The sequence below is a fragment of the Canis aureus genome, chromosome 16 (assembly GCF_053574225.1).
Source record: "Canis aureus isolate CA01 chromosome 16, VMU_Caureus_v.1.0, whole genome shotgun sequence".
Taxonomy (NCBI): domain Eukaryota; kingdom Metazoa; phylum Chordata; class Mammalia; order Carnivora; family Canidae; genus Canis; species Canis aureus.
The window spans coordinates 24,438,051-24,455,034 of NC_135626.1; the positions used below are offsets into that span (position 1 = coordinate 24,438,051).

Consider the following 16,984-nt stretch of genomic DNA (forward strand, 5'->3'; position numbering starts at 1 on the left):
AGGGACAGATGTGGAGGTAAAGAAGCTTCCCACCCAAAAAAAGCATAAAGTCTTCAGTGCAAAAACAGGATCAGAATAGAACTGACCCAGTTGGCAAGTAGCCACGGGAAGAGGAAGTAGAGCTAGCATTTTAGGGGAGACAAAAGAGAATGGGAAAAGGAGTGTGAGGGCAGTCCCGGTGGCGCAGTGGTTTGGTGCCGCCTGCAGCCTGGGGTGTGATCCTGGAGACCTCGGGCTCCCTGCATGGAGCCTGCTTCTGTCTCTGCCTCTCTATCTCTGTGTCTATGAATAAATAAAATCTTAAAAAATAAAAAAAAAGGAGTGTGAGAGTGTAGTAATCTATTAGACTTTGGGAAAGACAAGATGAAAGATAATTTTAAGAGAGGCTTTTTTTTTTTTAAGATTTTATTTTTCTGTAATCTCTACATCCAATGTAGGGCTCGAACTCACAACCCCAAGATCAAGAGCCTCATGTTTTTCTGACTGAGGCAGCCAGGTGCCTCGATTTTGAGATAATTTCACTGTCTGTTGTGCCATGCAATTTCCTTCCTCACTTTGCTGCTTGTCCAAGAGAGCTCTGTAAAGGTTTCATAGCAAATCAGTGCTTTCTTGGAGCATCTAGGGTTTCTTTTGGGTGTGACCTGGGCTGATTTTTTTTAGATTACATTGTACACTGTGGGCTCAGCACAGGTGTGAAATAATAGAAAATTGAGAAGGATAGGATAGGTGGAGGGAGGAAGGGAGAGTGCCTGCAGGCTGTGGCTCTCAGTTCTTTCTCTGAGCACCCATGTGACGGACAATGATCATGTGTTCTTGACAACACGTCTCTGTGGGGGTAGAAAGCCCCGTTTTGGTGAACCACCTCCCCCACCCCTAGCTCCCCAAATTTGTAAAGCCCTAAGTTTTGTAACTGGCACAACTACTAAGGACGTACTGGTGGCTGTGGCACAGACACGAGGGGGTGGGTATTGGGTGGGATTCTCTACCAGCCTCTTTCTTTCTCCCCCTCTCAATAAAGCTGTCAGGAAGTAGGTGAGCTAGGTACTCCCAGATAAACTTGCCTCATTTTATTTTTTTCAGCAATCTTGTGAGGTGGGATTGACGTCCCCATTTTAACTTCAATTTCCAATTGCTTATTGTTAGCATGTAGAAATACAATTCATTTTTGTAAGTTGAGCTTGTATCCATCAACTTTACTAGACTTATTAGTTCGAGTAGCTTTTTTTTTTTTTGTGGGGGAGGGCTGATTCTTTGGGTTTTCTGTGATGATGATCATGTCTGTGAATAAAGATGGGTTTTCTTTTTCCTTTCCAGTCTGTACGTCTTTTATTTCTTCTTCTGGTCTTATTGCACTGGCCAGGATCTCCAAGACAGTGTGGAATAGGAGCAGAAAAAACAGAAATCTTTGCTTTGTTCCTGATCTTGGGGAAATTTTTTTCAGTTTTTTAGTTGAGAAAATTGAGTCACAGATGTTCAGTAACAGCCCAAGGACCCCTGGCTAGTCAGTGACAGTGCCAAAGTCAGAACTCAGATCTGTCTGGCTCCAAAGCCTGTGCTCTTTCTACTGCACTTAGCTTTGCAAACACTAGTAAAGTGCTATACACGTAGATGGAGTTATAATAATTTCCTCTTTATAGCTCTTAGCTATTTGCCCAGTGAACACGGCAGTTGCTTGCTGGACATCTGCTGACGAATTGGAAGGGAGGCACAAGTAGAGAGCAACACGGAATAATCTCCCACCTTGACTGGGGGTACACAGTGGCATTGGGGATGGAGGAATTTCCATTCCTCTCTAGAGGCTCAATTCAAGAGGAATGGGCAGACAGACAAGATGTTTCTTGGAGACAAATGAGGGATTCAGTATAGAAGACTTTGAGGGGCAAAAAGGATATGGAGGTATAGCTGGATCTTTGAAGAACTGGTGGTGGACAAAAAAGACTGTGGACTGACTTCCTAGGCTTGAAGCCCACTTTCACCATGTGCCAGCCATGTGACCTTGGGTGAATTACTCAGCTTCTCTGTGCTTTAGTCTCATCTGTGAAACAGATAATTGCGTTTGTACCTCGTATACTCAGTGAGGGTTACTTGAGTTAATGCACAGTAAATGCCCTTGGTAAGTGCTATATAAGGGTGAGCAACTCTTATTTTTATTGAGTCACAGGACTGTTGGAGGGAGGACCTCCAGAAGCTCCCAGAAACTGTTCCTCTCCCCTTTGAAATGCACCCACACCCACACCACGCCCACACCCACACCCCTACACACACACACACACACACACACACACATCCTGTTTCAAATCACCACATGCAACCATATGTAGAGAAAGCCATGTCACAGGTGGCCAAACTGCTTAACCTCTCACAGCTGTGTCTTCAGGTACAGAATGGGATAAGCAGGCCTAGCTCACGCTGTGATGGGACAGCCAGCCAAGGCACAGTAAAGCGCTGTAAACATTTGGTAACGGCTACTTCCAAGCGCCTCCTCTCTTTGAGGCAACCACGATGCTTAATCTGTGTTTCTCACTTCTTGCAACGCCCTTGTGAGGTAGACGCGGTTGTGCCATCTTCCACATGAGGAAAGCAAGCCCTAGAGGTCAAATGACATAAGGGCCTTCAGCCAGGATTGAACCCAGGTAGGCCCATTTCCAAACTCGGGATCTTTTATTATTTTTTTGTGCCATTCTCTCCTGGGATCAAGGGGCCCGAGCCACAGCATCTGGGTACAGGTGTCCCCTCCCCCAGGCAGTCCCCCCAGGCCCTCCCCCCAGGCGAGGCGCTGCCCTTCACTCGCTTGCTCGCTTGTCCAGCCAAATGCGGGCGGGCAGTGGGCGGCTTTGGTGCATGAGGCAGATGGGACCTTGACAAAAGCCCTGTACCTCTCCAAGCTGGTCCCCCCCACACGCCTGATTACCCCCCAATACCCAAGTTACCATTGATACAGTGGTGCCGGGTGATTCAATTAGTGCAGCCGGCAGGAAGGCAGCAGCACAAAGAGCTGGGGTAGTTAGAGACTCATTTTCTTTTGATTATTATAGCATCTCACACGTGGAAGCAGAAAATTATAGGCTCATGTGTCTTTGCTTAATATCCTCTGGGGCCAGATTTGTCGTCATGTCGAAGTTCGCTGTCAGAATTGACAAAATCATGTGGAGTTGATGGATTTACAGTGCCGGGGCCCAGCCAAGCTGGAGAGGTAGAGACCCGCACGGATACACAGATACACAGACGCGCGCAGACACTCCTACTCACACGCACTGATGCACCCCTGCTCAGATGCAGAGACACACACCCCATTCCAGATGCTGACGAGCTGACACTCTTATGGTGACTCATGCACAGATATACACACTCCCCACACCCTGGAAACACACTCATTGAGTCCATACCGAGATAGACACACACCACAGATACTGATATAGGTCCATAGACCCGCACGAGTACACATATCCTGCACACTGCTAAACACTCGCCCAGGCTCACATAAGATATACGTCCCACCATACACACACTGCTGCAAACCACCCAAACACACACACACACACAAACACTCATATACCCTACTCCACATTAACTGATAAGCAGACATACTTGGTGATATGCACACACACAGCCTTCAAGCTGATAACTCTACCCAAACACACACCCAAATATTCATACCCTCCCACACACTGATACACGCCTACCCAAACACACACAGATACTTAAAACCATGCACACTGATATGCACCCAGACACCTACACCCATATGTCTTGATACACACCCAAACAGATGCACACACAGACACACATGCTGATTCACCCCAGTCAGATATTTTTCCTCCACACTAACACACATCCACTTGGACACACCTTCAGATCTTCACACCACACTGATGTGCACCCATGCAGACACACACACTTACACTCATACATATGGACACACATTGAAATGCACAAACACATACACATACACTATTCACTCACATTCAGACACACATGGACACAGAGCACCCCCCTGATTCACATACACACACCCAAACTCATACATCAGAGACAGGGAGGCATAAACAGACATCAACAACACACACAGGCACAAAGTCACAGTGATACACTGACACGCATACACAGGTACCCAGACACACACGCACAGGAGACACATAAACAGAGAAGCACACTCACAGAGACACAAGAGCGTGAACACAGCAGGCAGCTTCTAGCTTCTACCTATGCAGACTCCCTTCCCTTTCCTCTCTCTCTGCCTCTCCCCACACCAATCCTTGCTCAGCTTGGCTGGCCGGGGGAGATCCTGGGAAGAAATATGGAGATGGAAACATAGGGTGAGGACTGGGGGAACACCCCCCACTCCTGGTTGGTGAATAGATCAGGTGCTAGATTTCAGCCCCATTTGGGTCCCATGTAAGGTACAATCCAAGGCAAATTCCTGGGAGGGCAAAGTAAGGCTACCTGGTGCTGGAAGTTTCCTAGGTCCACTGCCTCCCTTTCCAGAGGGAAATTCAAGGGCCCTGCCCATGCTCACCAACAGATAATGGGGCACCCGCTATGGGAAGGGTACTGGGGGCCACACCCAAATCTTCTTGGAGAGGGCAGAGATCTGCCCTGCTGGGGTCCAGGGTCAGAGGGTCCAGTCCCAGCCATCTGTATTGTGGTTCTAGGCCTAGACTTGGCCCAGACTGACCAGGGTCAGGTCCTGACACATGGGAAGAACTGGGTTAATATTGGCATTTGTGTCACACGGACAAAGTGGAGGTGGGGCCTATGGTCGCTTGGCCAGGGCTTTGGGCTCCTGAAGGTGAGAGTAAAGAGTCACAAGTTCTAGAATCTCTGAGCCTTGGCTCAGCCAACCTCCATCCCCTCCTAAGGGGAAAATTTACCCTGTTTGAACTCCAGGCCAAACGTGTGGTACCTGACCTCATCTCCTTCTCTTGGAAACCCTGGAAGTTGGTCTTCTCCTCCCTATTTGGCCAGAGGAGCCTGTCTCATACTCAGAGTAGGAATAGGACTTGCCCGGGGTCACAGAGTTGATGAAATAGGATCCGAACCCAGGGCTGCATGGCTCCCAAGCCCTTGTCCCCTCCTCTCCACCATGTGAGGTCAGCCTAGTTCGGCAAGGAGGGACTCCCTGGCTTGATCAGGCATTAGGAACCAGGGTCTGGCCATTAGCTTTCTTGGGTGAGGTCACTCAGGGGGCGGGCACAATGGTTAGGCAGAGAGCCTGGATCCTGGGGGTCAGCACAAGCTGGCTTTGCATCTTGACTCAACTTCAGAAAAGTCACATCACCTCTCTGAACCTAACTTCCTATGTGTCAGATGGAAATGATAATCTCTCTACCTAAGGGCTGGGAGAGTTTATATATAGGGTTTTGATAAAGGCAGAGCTGTTTTCAGCAGTTACCAGTGAGGCTCCCCAGCTGTCCCAGAGCAGTGTCCTCAGGCCATTCCCACTTTGGGTTACTCACAGCATCTTCTGTCCTTCTGCACCACTTTCATGGTGCCCACCTTGGCCCCGGCCCAAGTCTGTGGCTTCTAAGTGCCCTGGAGACTTGGAACGGCTCCACGGACTTCTCAAGACCCCAGGCATCATTCAGACCAGAGATTCTCAACCCTGTCTACACATTAGAATCATCGCTGGAACCACTGAGCCAGGCCCTCTAAAGTGTGGCCTGTGGCCCAGCAGGATCAGCATCACCTGGGAGCTGGTCAGCCATTAGGACCTCACCCCAGACCCACGGAATCAGAATCCGCAGCTTAAGAGGATCTCCAGGTGATTCGAACTCACCTTGAAGTTTGAGAAGCCCTGCCCTGGAGCACTCTCTCATTTGAGAGAAGAGCCAGCTGAGGTTCAGGGAGTTGCAATGGACACAGCAGAATCAAGGCTCTCATTAAGGTCTTCACTGACCAAAGCATCACTGGCAAAATCTCTTCCAGAAAAGGCCATCAGGAAGCAGACACCTCGGCCCAACTTCTCCCAGCGGGACTCCTGGTCAGCCCATCCCGAAGTGCCCATTGCAGGGTCCTCGCCTTCTCCATCTTGGTCTGGTCTTGAAGATATGCTAATCAGCGTGGGAGTCCCCCTTGCACAGAATTATCATATATGAGCCGCTCTTCATCTCAGGATAATTTTCTCATCTGCATAATCGTATTTGACTTCCTTACGGATGTAAAAACCCCCTTACCTTGGGCGAGTTAATCTTCATTGATTGAATATCAAATTCATTCGAATGTGGGAGAAGAGGCTTTTCGTTCTCAGCAGCAGAGCTGGGCTGAAAGCCTTGCTCAGCTGGGGGCCGAGGGGGGTGAGCATTGTCTCTGTCCTTGCCCAGCTGCTTGAGGGACCCTTCATTTCCGACCCATTTTCTCCGTGGCAGCATCTTTCCTGCTTCCTCTTTCTCATTCTTCCTGTGTTTTGTCTTCATCTTCATATTTGTTGGGTTCCTTAGTGTCTCAATCTTTTGGTTCTGTTTTTTTTTTTTTTCCTATCTTACCCCAATTTCCTACTCTTCCTGGTTTCCTTCTTTCCCTTCTCTTCCCTCCCTTTCCCCTCTCTTGCTTCTCTAAGTCTCAGATTCTCCCTTGACCTGAAGCCCTAAGTGTCTCTGCTATGTCCTCACCTGCAAATTTGGTGGAAGAAAAAAAATCCCACCCAATAAGGTACGTTCCAAATGTTCACAACAGTCCTGTGATTTGGGTAGTATTTTCTCATCCTACAGATGAGGACACAGCAACATGTCCAAGTCCCACAGTAGTGATGGGACTAGGATTTGAACCCAGGCCCACCTAACCCTCAGGTGGCCCACAACGATCCCGGAAGAGGCTGAGGCCAGGCCTTCTGTTTCCGATAAGCTTGGAAACAGGTGAATGAATCAGCTTAAGGGGTCTACAACTTGTCACTTCTCCCCAAGCTGATGTTGCTTGAAAGCTTAGCAAACCATTTGGTAGATAAAACACTCAACATGTGCTAGACACCTATCACCATTGTCATTATGGTTATTCAAAGTCAGGCCAGGGTTCGAATTCTCACTCAGGTACATGAAATTGGGGTGACATTTGCCACTCTGAGCCTCAGCTGACTCATCTATAATGTGGTGACAATAATAGTAACTGTCTAAAGACTACTATAAGGACTAGAGCTCTGCATACAAAACACCTAGCTCCGTGCCAAGTATGTAGAAGGAGCTCAGGACATGTTAGCAATTGTTTTCACATTACTGCTGTCATTAACATTATTATTATCACTGGTGTTATTCTCATCATCATTCTTATCTCTGAGTGCCTAGTACCTCGTAGGTGCTTGGTAAGTATCAGTAAATGAATGCCCTGTAGAAGCTCCTTTTATACCTTTATTACAGTTCCTGACTCTCTGACTTCATTTCTCCTATATATTTTGCAGGGCAATGGTTGAGAGCTGGGCTCTGGAGTGAGCAAGACATGGTCGTGCATCCCAGCTCTGCCGCCTGCTATGAGCCTCTCTGAGTTTCTGTCCTGTCTGTAGAAAGAGACGATCAACAGCACACACCTCATGGCTAGTGGGAGGCAGAGCTAAGACTCAGAGGGGCATGGGAAGAGGTGGGAGCAGAGACATCTTACAGGAGCACAGAGAGAAGGTGGGACCAAGCTGTGAAGGCCTTGAATGCCAGGCTAGGCAGTTCTAATGGGCCTTGCTTCCTCTTTCCCAGACTGCCGGAAAGGGACCCTGGTCTAAGGGCTCCGCCTGCAGACCCTTCAAGACAAAGCCAGGCTACAGGCACTCTGCCAAGGCAGGAATGCATCTTCCCTGGACGCCTCTGTTCCTCAGTTCTAAGTGGAGCTGGAGCCATGGGGAAAGGAAGGCCATTTGCATTTCAGATGTGGGCCAGGTGGGAGGGCTCCTTGGGGCACGGGTGGAGTCAGCTGCCTCACTTCTCACACACATCCTGATGCCAGACCAGCCTTTTCTGGCCGCTGCCTCTCGGTGCAGACCCAGACTCTGACCTGTATCCACCACTACTTTACATAAGCTAACTGATAATCATATGAGGGACACACCATTATTATAGATACTACAATTTATAGATAGGGGAAATGAGGTCCAGAGAGGCAAAGCAACTTGCCCAAGGTCACACAGCAGTCAGTAGCAGAGCCGGCATTCACACCAGACCTCTGACTGCAAAGCCTGCATTCTTACTCATGTATCACACCGCCTAAAACTCCCTCCTCATTGCAACCCTTCCACCTTCTGCCCTGAAGCCCTGGGAGGATATCATATGAAATACACTCAACCCACTTTGCTGGGTTTCTACTGTGAACCAGACCAGGAGGTACCTCCCACCTCCTTCAAAGCCCATGCAGCTCTCTAGGGCTCTGAGGCCACCTTAGCAGACAGGTCATGGGGCTCAGGCCCCTCTACTCCGAGCTTCATGGAACCTCTCAATCATCGCTGGGGATCCCGGTGACCCAGTAAGTGACCAGCCAGGGCAGGTGCAGAGACTCACAGGCAGGCGACCCCTGGACTCATGGTTAACCAGTCTGGGATAACACAGCCCAAAATGCTGAGGGCTCCTGACTCCCTCTGCCTTTCCATAAACAGAGAGAAGTACTAGGTGTGAAGCACCTTCCCACACATGCTCATCACCACCCTCCTGCCATCCTGTGGTCCCAGGACGCAGACACTGTTGGTTCTGTCTTCCAAAGGAGAAAATGGCTATTCCAACAAGGCTCTTAGCCAGTCTTTCCTCCTTGATGGAGAAAAAAGTCCACCCTCCCTCTAGCTCCCTTCCTCTCTTCTCCTTGTCCCCTGGGTGGGGGGGGAATGGATGGGTGGGGTGGTAGCTCCCTCACCTGGATGGCCATTACCCCTCCACGGGGCTTCCTTGCTGATGAAGCCATTCATCCAGGTGGGAGGCAATGTGCTGAGTGATTGGAGCTGGATGGCTCTGGATGGACCCTCCCTGCGGAATACCCTGTTGTGGCCCTCACAGCTATGTGACCTCGTGCAAGACACATCCTCTCTGCCACCACCTGCCTCACCCACACAACGGGTAAAGCAGATTCCCCCCTCCACAGGATTAGTTTTCGAAGAATCTGATCAGCTAGCCCATGCTTAATGAATGAATGCTCCAACCACTGTCCGCTAGCAGCTTTTGGTTCCCTAGCAAAGCCTGTCCTCCTCCCTCGTGACCTCTGACCCCTCCTCCCCCTCGCCTCAATGCCTTCTCAGCAGGAGATTGTGGGTCCCTTCCCCCATCCAAGAGGCCCATGGGGCCTGGAGAAATTAGACCGAATCAAAGCAGAAAATGAGTTTTCATTCATCTTGGAATGATGCGAGAGGTTCCGGGCAAGACAAATAGCGGCCTCCCTCCTTCTTTTATCACTGTCACCGCAATTAATAGGCTGTGGCCTTCGTTACCCAGGACTCTGCTAAGGAGGGCGCGGGCCCCTGGGCGACAGTAACGAGGGAGAGGAAGCAGACCCGTCTCCAGCCAAGTTCTATCAGGAGGTCATATGCCCACCTGGCCCTTCTACCTTGCCATCTGGGCACGGATGTGCCAGGAGAATGTGCCGCAGCAGCATATGGGATGGCCTGGGTGAGAGGGGGGCATCCCTCCCCGACATCCCTGGGAGCATTGGTCAGGCTATGGTCTGACCACTGGCTGTGCCCCTTGAGTCTTTCCCAGGTGGCAGTGACAAGGCATGTGATTTCTGTTCTAGGCAACAACCTATGAGCTAGGCACCTGGTCTCTGAGTTTTCTGCTGAGGAATACTGGGATTCGGAGAAGTACAGCTACTCCTTTGAGGTCACACAGGATTTTGGAAGAGTGGCTAGGATCTGGATGAACACAGGTCTGCTCACCCCCAAGCTGGGTTCCTCACTAACATGTTCGGTTGTCCAACAATATGGAGGAAGCGAGGACCAGGAGATGGGTTCCTGAAAGTCTCTGATCCTAGAATTGTCTAGGAAAAGGGCTGTGGAAACCGAGTTAGCAGCAGCTCCCTACCAAAGCCCCGTCCTACAGTCCTCAGATCATGGAGGGACCTTGAAGTCATGGCGGTTCCTAGCCTAAACCAAGTCTTTGTCATGCACCATAATGAAGGCCCTTTTTTCAAATGTGAGTCGATAGCATTGAGGTAAGTTTTAAAAGGATTCCTGTTATTGAAAGCCCAGGAGGTTCGGCTCATTGGATATTTGCTTAATGAATACCACATTACTTGTCTAGTACTGTGAACAAATTTTCCCCCAGATTAGTAGCTTAAAATAATAACAAGCTTTCAGGATCTTTCACAGTTTCTATGGGTCAGGAACTCAGGAGAGGCTTGGCTAGCGGTTCTGGCTTAGGGTCTCTCATGAGACTACAATCATATGTTGGTCTGGCCAGCAGTCATCTGAAGGCTTCACTGGAGTTGGAAGACCTGTTTCCAAGATGGCGGACTCATACAGCTGGCACATGGCTGTTGGCCGTGGGGGGGAGGCCTCGGTTCCTCTCACGTGGAGCTCTCTACAAGATGGCTCACAACATGGCAGCTAGCTTTCCCTGAGCTAGTGATCCAGTGGAGCAAGGCAGAAGCCACAATGCTCTTTATGACCTAGCCTCAGAAGCCATACGCTGTCACCTCTGCTATTCTGTACTGGTTGCAAAGAACCCCCTGATTCGGTGTGGGAGGGGACCACACAAGAGTGAATACCAGCAAACCAGCACCATTGGGGGTAATCTTGGAGACTGGCTACCGCGCATACTTTTGAAATCAAAAGAGCATTTTGTAGAGGTCAAAAGGGGATACTTGAGGTTAAAAAAAAAACAAACAGGTAAAATTTAACCTACAGTGTTAAATGTTAAAAATTAGGAGACTCTTTACCTTTGGGGGGAAGACAAGAACTGAGAAGAATCCCCCATGGTTGCTTCTGGAGAGAGCTGATAATGTTTTATTTCTTGGTCAGGGTGCTGGTCATATGAACATGCTTACTTTGTGAAAAATCATTGAATATGATGTGTGTCCTTTTCCGTATGGACAAGATGCTTCAATAAAAACATTTTGAAAGGGATGCTCATATTTGAAAGGCTTGGAGTGATTTGTGTGTTCAAATCATCTCATTTTATAGGAGAGGAAGCACTGGGGCTCAGGGAGGGAAGGAGACTTGCTCAAAGGCTCTTGGTGGCTCAGGGGTGAGATCTTGAGCGGGCCATGAGCCTTCTGACTCCTGGGCAGTGGGCCTTTGCAGGCTCTGGGATTTTTTGTGGTGTTTTTTAAGATTTTATTTTTTATTTATTCATGAGAGACATGGAAAGAAAGGCAGAGACATAGGCAGAGGGAGAAGTAGGCTCCCTGCAAGGAGCCTGATATGGGACTCGACCCCAGGACCTCGGGATTATGCCCTGAGCCAAAGGCAGATGCTCAACTGTTGGGCCACCCAGGCCTCCCTGTAGGCTCTGTTCATAAGAGCTGCTGCCATCAGAGGGCTGGGGTGGGCAGGTGGGCAGGGCTCCCCTACCCTATGCTTTCACTGCCCTTCCCCTCTCCCCAGCTGCCCCAGAGATGCTCTGGAACCAGTGGGAGACTGTGCCAGGGTCCAGCTCACATAGTCCCCTCCCAGTTGGCCCTCACTAGGGCCTACTGTGGCACTCGCTGCCAACAGACCAACAGCCTGGATGTTCAGAGAAAGAGGGAATTGCACCAGAGGTCTGTGTCCTGAGTTGGGGAGGGGACAGGTGTTGGGGATGCTGTTTTCTCTTACACACTACTACATGTGTGTAGAACATGCCTCACTCTCAGATGACAAAGTCCCTCTCCTGTGGCTGGACTTTGAGACTTTTTGGGGCAGGTACTCGGCCTTAATTCAGCTCTGCCTGTCTCGTATCCATCCGTTCATCCACCCATCCATCCATCAAGCAAATTTTTACTGAGCACCTAACTATAGGCACTGGACCTATGACAATGAACAGAACTGGCAAAATCACTGCCCTCAGGAACTAACACTCTAGGAAGGATATTTACAGCATAAGTAAAATAGAGAGTATGGGAGATGGGGCATAGGAGTGTGTATGTGTGCGTGTGTGTGTGTGTACACGTGAGCAGTTGTATTGGGGAAGGCTTTAGTGAGAAAATGACATCTGAACAAAGACTTGAAGGAGGTGAAGGGGTGAGCCTAAGGCAATCAGCAGGAAGAGTATTCTAGGCAGAGGGAACAGTATGTACAAAGGCTCAGAGGCAAGGGCATGCCTGGCATGCTAAGAACAAGCAAGGAAGCATTGAGGCCTGTGAGGTGAGCAAGGAGGAGGCAGCTTGTGGAGATCTCACAGGTCAGGTGCCCATCAGTCCTGGGTTTAAGCTGTGGTCCTGCGTCCCCTACCTGGAGGACCTGAGGGCTCTTGGTTGTAATCAGGATAATACCATCTACCTCAAAGGCCTTTTGAGACTTAAACCTAACCCATGCCTATAGTGAATGTCCATGAAGGTTGAACAAGATAGACAGTCCTGCTGTACTCCCCACCCAATGGAACAGGAGCTTCATATAGGCCAGGGATTTTGTCTATTTTGTTTACCACGAAATCCCCAGACCCAGAAGAGTGTCCTCGATGAGGGCCTTCACAGACCTTATAATTAAACGAGCAATCACAAATACACTGTGAGGCTGCCTATCTTGAAGAGGAAATGCAGGGAGCCAAGGGAGCACTTAGCAAGAAAGCCTACCTCGGACCTGGAGAATGGCAGGGAGGGCTTCCTGGAGGAAGTTATGGCTGAGACATACTGATGAGTAAGGAGTTAGCCTGGGGATGTCCCAGGCTGAGGGAACGGCACGTGTGAAAGCCCAGAGGCTGGAGAGAGCCAATTATTTGGAAGGATTTCAATATGGCTAGGAGAGAGCATTAGGAGAGGTAAAGGGGCAGTGTGGCATGCGATTGCAGGGCAAGGGGGTGGGGTGGCTGGAGATGGCGTAAGCAGAGTACCATGTCATAAGGGCCACGGAGGACCCTGGTAGCCATTCCGTAGGTGACACAGTTCCTGGCACATAAAGGTGAGACAGAGGAGGAGTGTGAGTGGAAGAAGCAAGGAAGGGAATAAGATCTGAGCTAGCCATAGCCTGGCCTCCCAGTTCTCAGCAACAGCTGTGGCTGAAGCTCCTGCACCACCCCAAGGCTCTGGCTCCTTGGGCCTCGCTGGCCAGGTCTATGGACCCCCAGGCCTCCCAGGACCGGGTGCGCCCCGCCACCTCCCTCTCTCTGCTCCTGGCCAGGCAGCGCAGGGTGGGACTGGGGGGCCCCAGGGTCTCAGCAGTGGACACAACGTTCTGGTTCAGTGGAAGGACCTTAAACCCCGTGACAAGGACACGGCAGTAAAGGCTGATGTGGCCAAACCCCTGGTTCTGCGGCGAGCAGACCCCAGGTGTGTGATCGGGAGCAGTTAAATTTCATCATTACCCTTTCTCCGATGGTGTTTTTTATAGTCTTTTTTACTACTGGCACTAAAGGTTCTGGACTCATCCTGGCGGAGTGGAGGACATCACTCGGAGGGCTGACTGCTCCACGATATAAAAAAATGACAAGTCTCGGCTTAATCTTTCTGATAACTGTGTTCCGCGCCCCCATCCATCTCCACCCAGGGGTCTGGGCGAAGCTGGAAGACAAGAGCATTCCAGCATTTAAGAATGAAAAATTCAGTGCCCTTTCTAAGCGCAGCATGGCACTCCCTGGCTTGGTGCCGTTCTGGATGTGGGGGTGTTGGCAGGGATGGGGGGCAAGGTGGAGTGGAGTGAAGACCAGTCAGGTAGGGTCATCCCTGGGCAGGGGGAGGTGGACAGTGGGTCCCACACTGTGTCAGGGAATGTCAGTATGAACATGTACACTTGGAAGTGTGTGTGAGGCTTGTGCCCATCGAGGTGGCCCCTGACTTGTGCTTCTGATTCTCTAGGTTCTTGAGGGTCTGTGGCGATGTTGTATGTGAGTCTTTGGACCTGGTAGTGAGCATCTAACACGGGACCGTGGAAAGAGTCCTTTGCTCCAGATTCACTGGATTCCCAGCTCTACTTTAACCACTTACGTAGCCTCTTGTGACTCATTCCCTCTCTCTGGTGAGTTAGGCCCACACAAAGCCAAAGCCATCAAGCTGAGCACTGGCTAGCTGGATGATCCTGGGCATGTCACACCTCTTTGCTTTGCTCCCACCTCCCCATGAAAACCTTGCTCTGGATGACCTTGAGGCCATTTCAGCCCCAAGACCAGAAGACCCTAGGGTTGGAGGGGCAGAGAGACTCTGCTCGGCCCAGGTAACCCGGGCCCAAAGCTAGATTCCAGTTGTGGTTCAGACTTTTCTGTTTGTGCCTAGGAGAGCAGCCACCTGTCTCCTCTCCGAGCCCCAGAAATAGACAGATGCAGAGGAAGACTTCAGAAGAGGCTATAGAGGGCAAGAGCACAGGATCTGGAGCCTTCAGACCTGGTCTTCGATTCCAGCTTTACATAGCAGTTGTTTCATGGACCTTCTAAGGCTCAGTTAGCCTATTTGTGAAATGCAAGCAAAGGGGACAGTAGGCCTTTCCCCTTGGATCAAATAAGCCATACCTAATACATGCTGAGCACTCAATAAAGGCTGGTCGGTACAGGTGTCTTCATACTCACGGCACCCACTCCATGCCTTTAGAACCACACAGACACCCAAACAGAGCTTGCCTCCCTGCCGCTGCCTAATCCTGTCTCAGCCACCTTAGTCTCTTCCTGTGGGAGTCCAACAAAGGGGACAAATGGCCCTCTTGCAAAGGGATGAGACAGAGGGAGGGGAAGCCGAGCAGGGAGACTGGCTGCCAGAGGACTGGTTTGTTCCGGAAGGGGCCAAACATTTGTCGTTAATAAGAGTGGGGGCGGGTGGTGTGGAAGAAACTTGCGAGAAGCTCCCACCTGGGCCGGGCAGATGCTGGCCCACACAATCCCTTTATCACCAGCAACGTGGTTTTAGAGAACAAGATGACAGGCTGATAGGCCTCGGTTATCTGGGGCAGGCGGTGTTTATCTGGGAAGCTTCCGTAGGCCAGGGTCCCCACCGGTGTGTGTGTTATCTGGGCCCGAGTGGCTGGGGACTTGGGGCCCCCTCCCCCACAGGGCAGCTTCAGGATGGCCAGGGGCAGGGGCAATGAGGATCCCTTGTGAGGCTGGGAAGATTTACGTTTAAGAATGGCCAGGGCCCTTGGGCATCTGGGGCTGGGGTGAACTTGTTCCCGTGATTTGGGGCCACCCCCACAGCAATGGGACAGGGGCCCTTGTTGGGCACAGACAGCGATCTTTCATGCTGTGGGCAGGAGCATCCCCCCCCCCCCCCCCCCCCCCCCCCCCCCCCCCCCCGTTTCACAGATACCGAGGCCCGGGCCGTTCTGTCCCTTGCCTAAAGGCGCCTGGCCAGAAAATGGGAGAACCCGAAGTTGAACCCTGGTCGTCTGATTTCAAAAGCACGAGCCCCTAGAACAAATCCTATGACCAAGGCGCAGTGGACGTGAACGCCTTGCAAGGCGTGACACTTACTCTTGGAGACGGTTTGGGTCTATTTGCTCTGTTACTCCCACACTGGCCTGGGAGAGAGAGAGGCGGAGCCTTTTCCTTGGTCTCACTTTACAGACAAGGAAACAGAGGCCTAGAGCGGTACAGACCTTTGGCCAACGTCACCCGTGTTAGGGTACAGCTGGGACTTTAAACCCAGTCCCCTGGCTCTGAGGACTAACATTCTCAAGGCCCTAAGAGGAGGGATCTCCCTGTCCTCTGGCCTCCTGAGGCAATTAGCATCGGCACCCCCTTTGTGGCCCCTTAATCATTTATCGGCCTCACAAACAGCCTTGGTCAAAAGCAATAAAGTTGTGACTTGGACCGATCAGGCCTGTGTAGCTGCCATTGTTGTGCATGTGGCCCACCTCTCCAGCTGACTGGAAGGCCCCCCAGGGCAAGAATCTGCTAGCTCTCTATTTGTGCGTCTTCCCTACTGCCGTGTGGATGATGTTTGGTGAACCAATGCTCAAACCTGGGCCTGATGCTTGGAACACGGGGCAGCAAAGAAGCACTGGGGATAGACACAGCAGGGGGAGTTGGCACCTCCCATTCTCCAGGACCGAAGGTTGTATTTTTTTTAATAGTTAAAAATATTACTTTTATTTTTATTTTTTGTATATTTTTATTGGAGTTCGATTTGCCAACATATAGTATAACACCTAGTGCTCATACCCGTCAAGTCCCCCCTCAGTACCTGTCATCAGTCACCCCATCCCCCTGCCCACCTCCCCTTCCACTACCCCTTGTTCATTTCCCAGAGTTAGGAGTCTCTCATGTTTTGTCACCCTCTCTGATATTTCCCACTCATTCTCTCTCCTTTCCCCTTTCATCCCTTTCACTATTTTTTATATTCCCCGAATGAATGAAACCATATAATGTTTGGAGGACCGAAGTTAAACCCAGTCTGCTCCATCCCCATCCGTCAACCCTGCACATGCCCTGCTGTCCTGTATGTGGTGACCAGCTCTATAGCCATGACTCAGCCAAGCAGACACCTGACTGCCCCCCTTGGCACTTCCTATTGCCTCCCCCCACCTAGTCATTCCCAAGTCCTGTTAATTCTGCATCGCATCTTCCACATTTTTAAATTAATTATTTATTTACTTGTTTATTTATTTATTTATTTTAAAGATTTTTTAAAAAATTTATTTATTCATTCATGAAAGACAGAGAGAGAGAGAGAGAGGCAGAAACACAGGCAGAGGGAGAAGCAGGTTCCATGCCGGGAGCCTGATGTGGGACTCGATCCTGGGTCTCCAGGATCACGCCCTGGGCCAAAGTCAGGCACCAAATCACTGAGCCACCTGGGATCCCCCATTATTTTTTTAGATCGGGGCACCAGGGCTGCCCTCCAAGACTACTGTAACAGCCTCCTACTGGCCTCCCTGTCTCCAGTCTGGTTGCAATCAGAGTGGTCTTCTTCAAATACAGACTTGAGCTTGTCCCTCCTCTGCTCAAACCTTCCAGGCTCTCCAAGGTTTTCCAAATGA

At 50.5% G+C, this 16,984-nt stretch overlaps 2 long non-coding RNA genes across 4 annotated transcripts; one reads left to right on the forward strand and one right to left on the reverse strand.

Annotated features, from left to right (window-relative positions):
• Positions 1-446: 446 nt before the first annotated feature.
• Positions 447-12,869, reverse strand: LOC144286178 (uncharacterized). 3 transcript variants are annotated; one of them, XR_013354257.1, is made up of 5 exons: positions 12,661-12,869; positions 4,159-4,285; positions 2,931-3,124; positions 2,357-2,587; positions 447-2,035 (listed from the first exon to the last, which is right to left on the reverse strand). It is a non-coding gene; the product is annotated as an uncharacterized LOC144286178 (long non-coding RNA). The 3 variants fall into 3 exon arrangements; XR_013354255.1 differs by lacking the exon at positions 12,661-12,869 and adding an exon at positions 6,174-10,536; XR_013354256.1 differs by lacking the exon at positions 12,661-12,869 and adding an exon at positions 5,777-6,157.
• A 128-nt stretch (positions 12,870-12,997) lies between these two features.
• LOC144286177 (uncharacterized) lies at positions 12,998-14,721 on the forward strand. The gene is made up of 4 exons (XR_013354254.1): positions 12,998-13,353; positions 13,439-13,734; positions 13,879-14,038; positions 14,293-14,721. It is a non-coding gene; the product is annotated as an uncharacterized LOC144286177 (long non-coding RNA).
• The last annotated feature ends 2,263 nt before the right edge of the window (positions 14,722-16,984 follow it).